The 13,924-nt window shown below is 41.6% G+C and overlaps 1 pseudogene; it reads right to left on the bottom strand.

Annotated features, from left to right (window-relative positions):
• Positions 1–921: 921 nt before the first annotated feature.
• Positions 922–13,924, bottom strand: part of LOC147711226 (uncharacterized) — a 28,468-nt pseudogene continuing 15,465 nt past the window's right edge.

The following is a 13,924-nucleotide window of genomic DNA, read 5'->3' on the forward strand; positions in this document are numbered from 1 at the left end:
ATATCGCTGAAAAGTCAGCGATATTCATGCATTACCGAGTTAATGCTCTTAGCCATGTTATCCACCTACCATTTGGATAACATGGCTAAGAACTGCTCTGGCCAGGCAATAGCTTTTGGAGATATTCGTGCTTAGCGCGAATATTTCCAAAAGTTGGTAATAGGAGATAGCAATGTTAGCAACTGTTTCCAGTTGCTAACATCTTGGCACACCCACTTTGCATGTCATTAGCGATAATTATCGCTGACATGCAAAGTGGGCCCCAAGATGATTGCTATCTCCTACTAGCTGTCGCTAACTGGTGTTAGCGACTGCTAGTTAATAGGGCGATAAAATTATTGCCGCTTTAGCGGGAAAAATTCCTGCTAAAGCGGCGATAAGGCCCTTAGTAATATGACCCTAGATGTGAAAAGATCCCAAACCTGAGGAAATGGCTACATAAGGTACTGCCTGACAGAGTACATACCTGGTCCTAACTTGTGTGAAAGATATAATTGTGCAGTTTCCAGTTTGGATTGTAGAAGACTTTGGTCTACCGATGTCTCTGGATATTTTTCAACAATAACTAATAACTAATAATTCCCAAAAATTGCAGCTTTTATATGTAGCATTCCGACAGAAGACATAAGGCCCATATTGTCTGTAAATCGAGCATCAAACTCATTTACAAATCAATCCAAAGTAGAAAAATAAACTTCCTGCTTTAAGTGCTCAGACAGTGGCGTTTGACTTTCTGACAAATCAAAATTGCTGGATCTTTTCCCCACAGTGATATTGAGAAAACAATCTGACAGTTTGTTATTCCATTTATGATGTCTGAAAGGTGGAGCCCTTGGATTGGATTTTTCTTGAATCTCAATTCCACACTGCTCTCCTTAGGGTGACTTAACAATTCGGTCCACTGACTGTCTTGACAGAGTTTCACGAAATCACTTCTTGTTGACTTGAATTATTTAGATCACATGATCTCAGCAAGTGAGGGTGTTTGATCTGTACTACTTCAGATAGACTGTGAATCTTTTGGTTAAATAATTCCATACATTGCAATGTAAGCAAGAAACCATTTTTTTCAATGTTCTTAAGGAATCCTTTGGCTTCTGAACTAGCCTCCTTGTGGCTTTGTTGTGATCCCATTACACGGAGAACAACGATAACAGACTCAAATTGCATCTGTATTTTTCTAACACAGGAGTATCAGTAAATCCACTTTGTACCTGAGTCTTTCTAGATCCAGTACATACAGATTACTCTCTCTCTGCGCGTTCACAAAGAGCTCATGCCTTGGTGAACTTCGTGAAGGAAAAACATAAACTGCTTGCAATGTTGAAAATAAATGTTTCACTGGTTGTATGTCAGTTACTGTTTAAACTAACGCAAGGTTTAGGAGAGAGGCATGGCAGTTTATATACATTTTTTGTAATGCCATCTCTCTTATTTTTGCTTGAACCCAATTAAAACAGCCGCTCATAATGGATGCTCCATTGTATCCCTGTGCAACACGTTTCTTCCAGTCAAGTCCAGCTTTCTGTACTGCTTCAACAATGGCTGCAGCAAGGCTGGAGGCCTTTAACTTCTCCATATGGTAACACCTTAGTGCATTCTCCTGAACATTTCCATCAACATCAGCAAAGCAGATAATACTACTCAGCTGCTCTTTATGTGAGACATCTTTGGTTTCATCAACTAACACAGCAAAATATTTTGTCACTTTTTTGACAGTACGCTTATGGACAAGCGCTGCCACCACAAATATCATGTCATTTTGGTAATCTGGAGAGGTATACTGCCCATACCTCCTGGATATTTTTTCTTTTATCCTATAATCTTTATCAGAATGAATCACTTAATATTCAATGAAATGTCCCCTATTGTCAGAATGCTCAGTTTCGTCCATGGCATGGAATGCAAGCCTTGACAACCCAAGAAAAATGGTACCTTAAGCAGCTGCTCCACAGGTTGTCTATTCTCTTCAATTTCATACTCCGCACCTCTTACTGTCATGGAAGAAACTGACTGCTGACAGTTTGTAAGCTTCTGTAATCTTTTGAAGCTTTTCCAAGCAATAACTGATGAGGTATGCTTCTCTGACTGAATGTATGGACAAAGAACAAGTAAGCTTTTCCCACTTACTGAAGCCAAAATCAACAAATGCAATATTGCCAGGTTCACGTCCCCCTCTTCTTCCCACAGAACCAGCACTAAAATGTCTGCATGCAAAACAATAAACAGCATATTTACGGACTCAATACTCCACCCACGAATGGTTTGAAATCTTCATTAAACCTAGGGCACGCATTTATGGAGAATGTTTGAAGTTTTGGTTGCACTGGGTTTCTATAATGATTCAGTAACCACTTGTCTGCCAAGAATTCCCTTGCCAGGTGGGATTTTGATGTTGGTGTCTGACTAATTTCTTCGATTTGAGGTGCCTCTATTATGTCACTCCTCAAAAAAGAGCTGGCTGTATTGCCATCACAGGATGTTGAACAGTCAGCAAGGCCAGCCAGGGAAGTACTGTTGTCTAAGCTGCCAGCATAAGGAGATGAATCTTTAACCTCAGTATGAAATTGACACTAAGCACTGTCAGCATGTGAAGAAATAGCAGTAATGTCAATAATGGCAGAACTAATATCAGCACAGGGAGAAGCAGCTGCAATGGCAGCAGATGAGGCTTCAGGGATGTCATAAGAATGTGAGCATATTCCTTCACTGCTAGACAGAGCAGCATCAGACAACTATTTTGTTCTCTTGTCTTCATTAGAACCTGTAGGACGGTCTTTGGTACTCCTTTTGTAAGTGAACACATCCAATGTTGATTTTTGTTTTGAATCTATGGATTTGGTAGTAAGGAAAGACATTGTTCTGTGTTCCGTTATTTGCAGCTGAACTCAGCAATCCCACTGCTAAAATGTCAAACATACAGAAAAAAGGGTTAGGGCATTGCATGGTACATTGCACATACAGTGATGGAACATCAGGCACTTCACAGTGAGGAAACATTGAACCATGCTGGGCAGGAGGGAGGGGGCAGGTGTATGAACTTGGACAACAGAGGGCAGGAAGGCAGTGGGTCGGGACAGCAAGCTAACTGTGCAGGGCAGGCAGAAAGGGCAGTTGCAGAACAACGGCCACACAGGGCTGGACGTGGTGGAAGGGGTATGGATTTGTACAATAGAGGGCAAGGAGGAGTGGGCGTTAGGGGAAGTAAGTTTGGATGGGGTAGTACAATGGACAATGCTAGGCCAGACATTGAGTCCAGCCCCCCTGCTGTGCATTACGATGGACATCTTAGTTTACATTACAAAAAACGTAGCAATTTACTGAAAAAAATAAAGGTTAAAGTGACATTTTAGTTAGAAATTGTAATAATATCTAACTCCATATTAACAATACCTTCAAAATTCACTGGAAAAAACAAAGGTTAAAGGAATGTTATACATTGGTGACAATGTCATGTAAATATTCTATTTGAAACTAACAAAACCACGGAAATTCACCCTAAAGTAACTATTACTTGCGCCCTTGCCATGCACTGCTTTTGCCCGTAAGAGAAAGTGAGACACAGCCAGAGATAGCCAGAGAGAGTGAGAGAGATATTTTTTAAAGAGTCAGAGGTCAGAAAAAAAGAAAGTGAGAGATAATTTTATCAGAAAGGGTCTTGGAAGGTAACTGCCTTTTCCATTGTCCACATAGCTCAGTCCTTAAAACGTCTCTGTTCTGTTTTCTTGCTCTGGCAGGCTGGAGAGTGAGGACCGGTGACCCAGCCATAGTGGGTTGAGGCGGGAAGCTTAAATGACTCTTTCTGCTGGGGATGGGATAAGAGCCACAAGCAACATCCAACATTATCAAAAGTTTTGTTAGAAATTCAGTTATTGCCCCATTAAGGGATTACCAATGTGTTTAGAAGTGCCCTTGCAGTCCCATACTGCAATGGGGTGTCACCTCAGCCTTTGTTCCTCCTCCCACACCTGTGTCTGATGTTCTCTAGTGGCCCACTTGTTTACTTCCCTATATCTCAATAGCTGGGGCTTGAATGGCTTTCCAAGGGCCAGTGATCTTATTATACCTGCTGCTCTGACAAGCTGAGAGCTTAACTGATCCACGCACGTTACAAGGAATCGTCAAGATAAAAGTCCATCACTGAAGCATTGTTTGTCTCTTAAAGCTTGGCGCTACATGGAACCATTCTAGAAAAACTGCACTGTCTTCCTGCGGTCCATAACACTTCAGGCAACAGCAGCAACCATCACAGAAGGCATACTTTTAGCATTGTGCATACCTAGGAGCATAGACCTGGGCAACTTTCTGCACAGACACCACTTCTAGGCCATGGTTGATGGCTGCAAGAAATGTCCTGAAGTGGAAATCAATCAAACCTCCTCCACATAAAAGCCACACTCAAAATTTGGAAACTACTTTCCGCACGTTGCGTAATCCAGGAACTGTGCGCAGACATTGGTTATCCTTTTCAAGGTTAGGTGTTCTCAGACTAACTAAAATCCCTATGAATGAAACTAACTCATATATGTGATTTTGACGTTTAATTATCTGATTCATTTGCTCATCAGGGTCCCAGATTCATAGATCTCCAACATTGAACAGCAGCAATTCAACCCTAGCCCCAGTAGAAGCAACAGTATTTGTGTCATTGCTCCTCATCAATTTCCTATCTGTCCTGAGATGCATTGCCGCTCGAGGCATTGTGGGTGGGGGGTCATTAGCCTATCTCTCCATGTGGAAGAAGGTCAACTTCAGGACCCACACAAGCTGGGAGACCACCTAGTACCCAGTATACAGTCTCAGTGGATTTTGATAGAAGTGGGTATCCCTTGAGCACATCTGTAATATTCATCAAAACGAAACACTAGCATCACAATAGAAAAGACAGTGGTCCAATGGAACCCCAGTTCCTACCACAGCCAGAGCCATTACTCATTATGTATGTGTTCTTGGTCTTGCTGCATGCATTTCCATAACCCATTGGAAGTTCGATAGTTGTGCTTCTACATTAATGGAATTGTGACACACCCACACAGTGAGTGACAACACTACACTACTACAGAATCCTTATTTTAATATTGAGTCTCATGATACATTTTGTTGAACATTTGCAATCAATTCCAATTATAAATTTAGACAGCGAATAAGGCAGAAAGGGTGGAGCCCCTCATAGCTTTACCAGCAATGGTATCTACCATTTTTAGCTCTGGGCACAATATTTTGGGAAATAACCTACTGAAAATGTTGTTTCTTCATGCAAATCTGCAAGCATTCTCTGGCAGTAAAATTTGGTGGAGACATCTCCGAGAATTTCGAAGTAGATGTGCAGTGCATACCTCTCAACCCTTCACCGCAGCTTGAAAGGTGGCAGCCAGGTTCCATTCCACTTGAACCTGATAACTTACAGGAAGTGGCACAACACACCTTTTGACTTGACAACATCACAAGAAGTAATATTATATTTGGTGATTTGCCATCACAGAATGCGATATTCCTTAAACAAGTAATACATTTTTTACCATATTACAACATGAACCCCTACTGAACGGACAATTAATCAATCAATTTCTTTCTTTATTCAACTATGAAAAAGCCATAAAAGCACATGATAAAGAAATACAAAATAAATGCATAAAATACATCATAGTTCATAAGTCATTAAATGTTTAAAACATTGAAATGTGAAAAAAAGAGATCAATAATCTAGCATTGTTTTCCAAGAGGATACAGCAGCTTGAAAGGGTATTCACTCAAAATATCGAGTTTTTAATATCGATTTACATTAATATCGAATTAAAAAATATAGAATGGACAAAATATCGAATGGACAGAATATAGACTATAAAAATATCGAATAGTATAGCATTAATATCGAATTCAAAATATAGAATGGACAAAATATAGAATGGACAGAATATAGACAACATAAATATAGAATGGGCAGAATATAAACAACAAAATATCGATTTGAGGTAAGTTCATATACATTTTTTAATAATATCTAATTTTTTAAAGTGTTTTCTTATGTTAGTATATGTGTGAAAAGTGTATATTTATTTTATAATTTATTTTAATTAAGTAATTTTATGGTATTTAATTTTTGCGTAATATAATTCTGTAGCGGTTGTGGGTTTATAGGGGAATAGGGTGGGAAGTAATTTAAATATAATTAATTAAATATGTTAATTTATTTATTGGTATTTATTTTGAATTAATTGATATTTAAATTTGTAATTGGTAATTAATTAAAATATAATTGGTAATTAATTTTAATTAATTGATTAATTGATAATTATGTTAATATTATTAGTTTATTTTTGTAGTGGGTTGTGGGTTTATAGGGGAATAGTGTGGGAAGTAATTTAATTATAATTAATTAAATTTTGTAATTTATTTATTGGTATTCATTTTGAAATAATTGATATTAAAATATTTAATTGGTAATTAAATAAAATAGAATTGGTAATTTATTTTAATTAATTGATTAATTGATAATTATGTTAATTTTATTAATTTATTTTCTGTTGCGGGTTGTGGGTTTGTAGGGGAATAGGGTGGAAAGTAATTTAATTGTAATTAATTAAATATTTTGATTTATTTATTGGTTTTGTTTTGTTGTAATTTTAAATGATTGTTTAATTGTTAATTAAATAATTGTTAATTGGTAAAAAATGTGTATTAATAGGTAAATATTTTTAATATTTATTTTCTATTTGTATTTTTAATTAATTATTGTATTATATAAAATTGTTAATTACTTTTATTTATTTGCAATTGTTATTAATATTTAATTTATTTGTATTAATATATGAAGTATTTACTTTCCCTACTGTTGCACTCTCTGGGGTGTGAATAGTAATTTTTACTCCTACGCTATCCAACACTTTCCCTACTGTTGCACTCACCGGAGTGGGAATAGTAAATTTTATGCCTACGCTATCTAACGCTTTCCCTACTGTTGCACTCTCTGGAGTGGGAATAGTAATTTTTACCCCTACGCTATCCAACGCTTTCCCTACTGTTGCACTCTTTGGAGTGGGAATAGTACTTTTTACCCTCCCGCTATCCAACGCTTTCCCTACTGTTGCACTCTTTGGAGTGGGAATAGTAAATTTTATGCCTACGCTATCCAATGCTTTCCTTACTTTTGCACTCACTGGAGTGGGAATAGTAATTTTTATCCTCTACGCTATCCAACGCTTTCCCTACTGTTGCACTCACTGGAGTGGGAATAGTAATTTTTACCTTTACGCTATCCAATGCTTTCCCTACTGTTGCACTCACTGGAGTGGGAATAGTAAATATTATGCCTACGCTATGCAATGCTTTCCCTACAGTTGCACTCTCTGGAGTGGGAATAGTAGTTTTTACCTCTACGCTATCCAATGCTTTCCCTACTGTTGCACTCACTGGAGTGGGAATAGTAATTTTTACCTCTACGCTATCCAATGCTCTCCCTACTGTTGCACTCACTGGAGTGGGAATAGTACATTTTATGCCTACGCTATTCAATGCTTTCCCTACTGTTGCACTCTCTGGAGTGGGAATAGTAATTTGTACCACTATGCTATCCAACACTTTCCCTACTGCTGCACTCACTGGAGTTGGAATAGTAATTTTTACCTCTACGTAATCCAACGCTTTCCCTATTGTTGCACTCTCTGGAGTGGGAATAGTAATTTTTACTCCTACGCTATCCAACACTTTCCCTTCTGTTGCACTCTGTGGAGTGGGAATAGTATTTTTACTACTGCGCTATCCAACGCTTTCCCCACTGTTGTACTCTCTGGAGTGGGAATAGTCATTTTTACCCTTCCGCTATCCAACGCTTTCCCTACTGTTGCACTCATTGGAGTGGGAATAGTAATTTTTACCCCTACGCTATCCAACGCTTTCCCTACTGTTGCACTCACTGGAGTGGGAATAGTAATTTTTACCTCTACGCTATCCAACGCTTTCCTTACTGTTGCACTCTCTGGAGTGGAAACAGTCATTTTTACCCTCCCGCTATCCAATGCTTTCCCTACTGTTGCACTCACTGGAGTGGTAATAGTAAATGTTATGCCTACGCTATCCAACGCTTTCCCTACTGTTGCACTCTCTAGAGTGGGAATAGTAATTTCTACCTCTACGCTATCTAACGCTTTGCCTACTGTTGCACTCACTGGAGTTTGAATAGTAATTTTTACTGCTACGCTATCTAATGTTTTCTCTACTGTTGCACTCACTGGAGTGGTAATAGTAAATTCAACCCTTTTGCTATCCTACTGTAAAAATATTGTATATGTTTTATTAATATTATGTTTATATATGTTACATTAATTATTTATTATTTTAAGGTTATTTAAGTATTTTAAGTATGTTTAAGTTAATTATATTTATTATTTTATTAATTTTCAGTTACTTTTAATACATTTAAAAAATTTGATATTTTGACTAACTATTTTTTTTACAACAATATTTTTGATTTGATAGTTTTGTACCTACATGTTTGGTGATAGGAAGTCGATATTTTGCATTCTATATTTTTAACTCGATATTTTGGTAAGTCTATATTTTTGTTATCTCTATTCTTTCAGTGATCCGCTTGAAGGAACATAGTTATGCAGCAACAGGTTTCTTCATCAGATAGAGTACGTAAGAAGCAATATGCCTGCATAGATCATATCTTTCTAACTCTCATAAATTGTATATGAAATTTCTGAGTATATAACATAAAAACTACAGAAAAAACTGACTGAACTGTCATTAAAAGATAATCCTGGTCCAACCAGCCTAGGATTTTTTTTTTTTTAATTTTTGGAAACCTTTATTGTGCAGTATGAAAAGAACAAATACGGGCCCACAACCATCAGGCCGGCCACGATACCATTTAAAGCACGAATGCAAGCAATACGGCGACACAGTAGCCCATCAATACAAAATGACAATCAATTAAGTTACACTGGATAGCGCTGTGTTACCGTGTCACAGGAGCAGTGAAGGTTAATTTTAAAGATTTTGTTCCAAATATAAAAGTTTTTCTTTTTATAAAAAATAGTAAACCAAGGAGAGCAGAGTCCGTGCAGGCGCTTCATGACATAATCAGGCAACTTCGTCACGCGAAAACCAACAACAACAGAAGCCGAAACCCCCAGGCAGCATGGCGGCTCCAGAATATGTGTAACAGGATCATGAAGCCAATCAGGAAGCTCCGCGTCCTCCGTCGCCCATCCCCTACCAATCCCATTCACGGACCCAAGGTAGAAATAAGAGAAGAAAAGATCACAAGAATGAGTAGAAAAACAAGGCCCATAGAAACAAAAAACGGAAAACTAAAATCCCAACCCCCAACCCCCCACCCTACACGCATGCAGAGGCTACGGCCTACCCCCCCCCCAGCAGTGTGCCTGTCGCCCAATAAGGAACCCGAAATATAGTAACGAAGGAAAGGAAGAAAAGAAAAAGAAGAAACCTTTTATTACCAGAGGAGGGCCAAATCCAAAGTCTCCCGGACACCCCAGCCACAACTGTACTCTCCACCCCATGTATGAAACCAATACAATGAACAGCAAACACAAAATGAAGTGGGGAGAGTCATCACATCGTTACGTGCTGAGGAAGCGCCCCAGTCCGAGTCCCCACCAGCCAAGCAAGCACAAGTTGTAAAATGGAGTCTCCTAGCCCTGGCCAGATCGTAAACGTCCACCCAACCATGGCTCCCGGAAAGAGCCCGCCTCAGACAGATCGAAGGAACAAGATGGCCACCCTCGGCAGAGTAGAGATGCCCAAAAACAAAATGGACGCCGCCAATCACCATCAGTTCCATTGTCCCAAGGGAATGGCGTTTCCAGGTCAGTCAGATGTTGCAGAGTACAGTTCATGAATAGCGGAGCTTGCAGAGCGTAAACCACCATGAAAACCACTTTCTGCGCCGACGGCGCCGTAAGCAAAGGTAGCAATGCCACGGGTGAGGTTGTTGTTTCCAGCAGGGAGGGAAACACTGTAGCGCCACTGAAATGGGCGGACAACAGTCCGCAGACACCAACGCCGCCAGAAGAACGATCCTTCATGCACTCGAGCGACAACAATGTAGCAATGTCAGAACTCAGTGGGGGCAGATCAGCACAGTGAGGAAAGCAAGTTGGTGATGTATGCCCCACTGCAAGTCCCACATCATCGAGCTTCCTGCCCAGCAATCGGGAGCTCTCACGCCATTCAGCTCTCAGGTCGGCAAGCGCTGCTAAAACAGAGCCGCAGGTCAACACAGGCGGATGTTCCATCATCTGCGCGGTACGAGGTGCGGTCCACGGTCCAGCACACTGTTCAGGTCCATACTGGGCGACCCAGTCCTGGGCCGAGGTAGAACCCACCCTCGTCTCAACAGTGCCAGCCGTCATCGCCACCCCACCAGGGAAGCACGGGGGTGCGTGGGCAAGTTCCGCGTAGAAAGGCTGGGTTCCAAGCTACCGATGCAGTCCAGGGCAGCTGATAATGGGTGAACCACAATAAGAGTCCCCCCCTGTTCGACTCAGGGCGGGGGCAAACTCAGGGGCAAGCTCCGTTAGCCGGCTATACGCCAATACGGGGAAAGCACAGCGCGTCTCACCTGAGCATCCCACAGAGAGAAGCGGCAGGGTAAACTCTCAAGCGGCCGATTTGTACGTCTCGCGTGAGGGGCTGGTGAGTTTCTTCACGGCGTGCAGTGTGGGTTAGAATGCCAGCTCTGCCCCAGCTCGATCGCCCCACGGAGCTCCAGCAGCCGCCATCTTTGCATAACAGCCCGGGTCCCGGTTCCAGGTCTAGGAGAGGCCATCCGACTAGCTCGGCAATATCTCCGGCTGGCAGGCAGGCAGGGACATCGGAGAAACGCCAACAGCCACAGCGCACTTTCACCGTCCTCCCGCCGTAGCGCAATGACAGGATAAGAAGCAGGATATAGTTGCGGGAAACAAAGGCTCGCAGAGCCGGGAGACTACACGTCCGTCTCCGCCGCCATCTTGGCTCCTCCCCAGCCCAGGATTTTTAAGGCCCCCACAAGGCATGGCCAAATTGGCGCCTTTCTGCCTGGACTAAAACTCAGGATCCTCCCTAAGAAACACACCTAGAACAGAAGAAGGGTCTGGCATTCTTCTATCTAAGCTAACCTCTCTCTTGTGTTACCCTGATATTTTTGGAATCATATCCATTATATTCCCTAACACCCAAAGGAAACTATGGCCTTTTTTGATAAAAAGAATACTGGCAGATGTTTTGAACCCTTCCACTGAATTAGTAGGAGTGTTAGGAATCAGATCAACCCATCAGATAATCTCTTACATCAGGTAATATAGCCGATCAACCTAATTCACAGAATTCACATCTGATTCACAGAATTAATACACACACAAAGCTCCGGGTTTCAAAATCTCTGCCCAGCAACTGTCCGATCTGCTTGACTCACCCCAAGGGTCTTAGTCATACATTAAGGCCCTGAAAGTCCTGCATTTGTTACACAGGAAAAACATCAATGCTTCTGTTAGTTTACCAGGAAGCACCTGCAAGCTACTGCATTGTGTCCTTTTATTTCCACAAGTATGGAAATTGCATAAGCTCGACCGCCAAGCTACCCTAAAGGCCACAGAGAATTGAAAAATCCTTCTCTGGCTTTATAAGGTGAGCTGCAAAATATGTCAAAATTTAGGACAAACAGTTTCCATTTGAAAAAATGAAGCTCAGAACTCCATGTTTCTGAAAGCTAGAAGTTTAGGCCTAGCAATTGTGTCATAAACTCATATTTATTCAATGGACAAACTAGATCCATGGTAACATGCATCAAGGCCTGTGATTAGGGTTGCTACCTTTCCTAGAGAAAAATTAATCAATGACTCAGTATCGTGATAAACAAGAGTGTTGACAAACATATTGGGCCCATTAGGATGGCAGGCAGATCGCCCCCGCTGGGCCGGCGGGGGCCACCGCCGGCCCGTCGGGTGCGAACCGCCGGCCATCCTCTCATTAAAGACCCTCCGCCATATTACCATGGCAGGTGGTCCGCGGCGGACGGAAAGACTGTCCGCCGCTTTTACACCTGGTTGAGAAATCGATCAGGTGGAAAAGGGTTTATTATGGTGGCGGTGTCTGAAAGACACCGCCAGCCATATTACAATGTGGGCAGAAACATGCCTTTCCGTGGTGGCATTGCCGCCACAGAAAGGCATGCATAGTCTGCTTGGGGGGCCCGTTGCGGGCCCCCATGGACTCCACAGGGTGGGGTTGCATAAGGGGGGTACCTGCCTTTCAATGGAAAACATGGCAGGCATCGCGCGTGCCTGTCACGTTGCGCATTGGAAAGCACAACATGCATTTTAGCATTGCAGCGAGCGGTCTATTCAGCACCGCCCGCTGCAATATTAAAAATGCGGCATGAGCCCGCCAGTGTGGCGGGTGCATCCTAATGGGATGTATGAACCTCCGCACCCTTAGCGGGCGGTCCCAGTTCCCACTGGTACCGCCCGCCATACTAATGTGCCCCATTGTGTCAAAAATAATCGTTTACCACAATATCGTGCCTCTAAATTTACATAAATAACAGAAAACACTAATGTTGACATTAATATCATTACAAAACATAAAAATATTGTTTTTCCCCTATATTTACAAAGTTGTAAATGTTAAACATTTCAAAATATAACATTAGTTTAATGAAAAAAAATATTCCACTAATTATTAAATACTACATATAACTATCTATTTATATAACCACATATATATATATATATATATGTTACCTACTGGCGATAGCCAGTAGGTATATATAGTTAGGATTTTTTCTCTATGGAACTTTTGAAAATTCTATGTCTAATAACTTTGGTGTTTGTGGACGGCATCGGCTGAAATTTTCAGGAAAATGGCACATTTTGTTTCTGAGCAGCCCCTGAAAATTTGGGGGGGTTCCGTCAAGGGGGGGGGCCGAGAAAAAAGGGGGGTCCCAAAACGCGTTTTTCCCATTCCTTTTTCCATAGGGCCTTTGGCCTCACTTTTAGCTCGAACGGCTGAATGGATTTACACGAAACTTGGCAAAATTGTAGGGACTGTTAGCCCGATGCGCCTTTGCTGGGTCTCAATATATGTGCTCCAGTGGATTTCGAGAAATTAACGTTTAAAAAAACAGATATATCTGTGACAGCGTCCCGGATAGCGCTGCAGATCGCGTACTTTTCGCGTAACGGAGTTTGCGAAGCGAAGACGATTGGCTCTCCGGTGTCTGTCAACATTCTAAACAGTCCGGTGCGGCCGCCATCTTGTCTCTCGGTAGGATCGAGAGACAAGAGGAGGAGAAAAACAAAGGGGGAATTTAATGAAAGGGGGCAAGGTAGACTCCTCTTGACCCCCTAGGAATGATGTTGGGGTTATTAAAGGGTCCCGTGGGGCAAATAAAAAAATGTTTATTTTTCGCGGTAGAAGCGCTTCTCGGTTCGCGAACCGGGTCGCAAACTGGTAGCGAAACGGGAATTCGCCATTTTGTGTTTCGATTTAATTAAATTACTAGATGGAGGAAAAGCAATGTGAGTATTGGGTATAAGGGGGTATGGGAGACTTATCCTGGCCCCCTATGTTTTCTGAGGGTGGTTGAGGAGGCTCATATATGTTGATACTTGTCTTCCAGCGGTTGCGCGTGAGCGTTTTTTTTTTTTTGGCCGCTTGACTTCTGTTAACGTTCGATTCGAAGGAAATTAGGAAGTGTTGATCGCCATTTTGACACTGCGAGTAAATATATTGTTGAAAATAATTGTTATAAATTAATCCGTATTGATAAACATTGTCTGCGCCATCTTGCCTTTTTTCCAATGCCACACTTTTGTTGTGCACAGCAGCCATTTTAGATGCCTTGACCAGACCAACTCTTTGCACGCCGCCGATCCTCAGAATGGCTCCCCACCCTCGCAAGCATCTCCCCCACGCA

Source organism: Lissotriton vulgaris, chromosome 5 (genome assembly GCF_964263255.1).
Source record: "Lissotriton vulgaris chromosome 5, aLisVul1.2, whole genome shotgun sequence".
In the NCBI taxonomy this organism is placed as follows: domain Eukaryota; kingdom Metazoa; phylum Chordata; class Amphibia; order Caudata; family Salamandridae; genus Lissotriton; species Lissotriton vulgaris.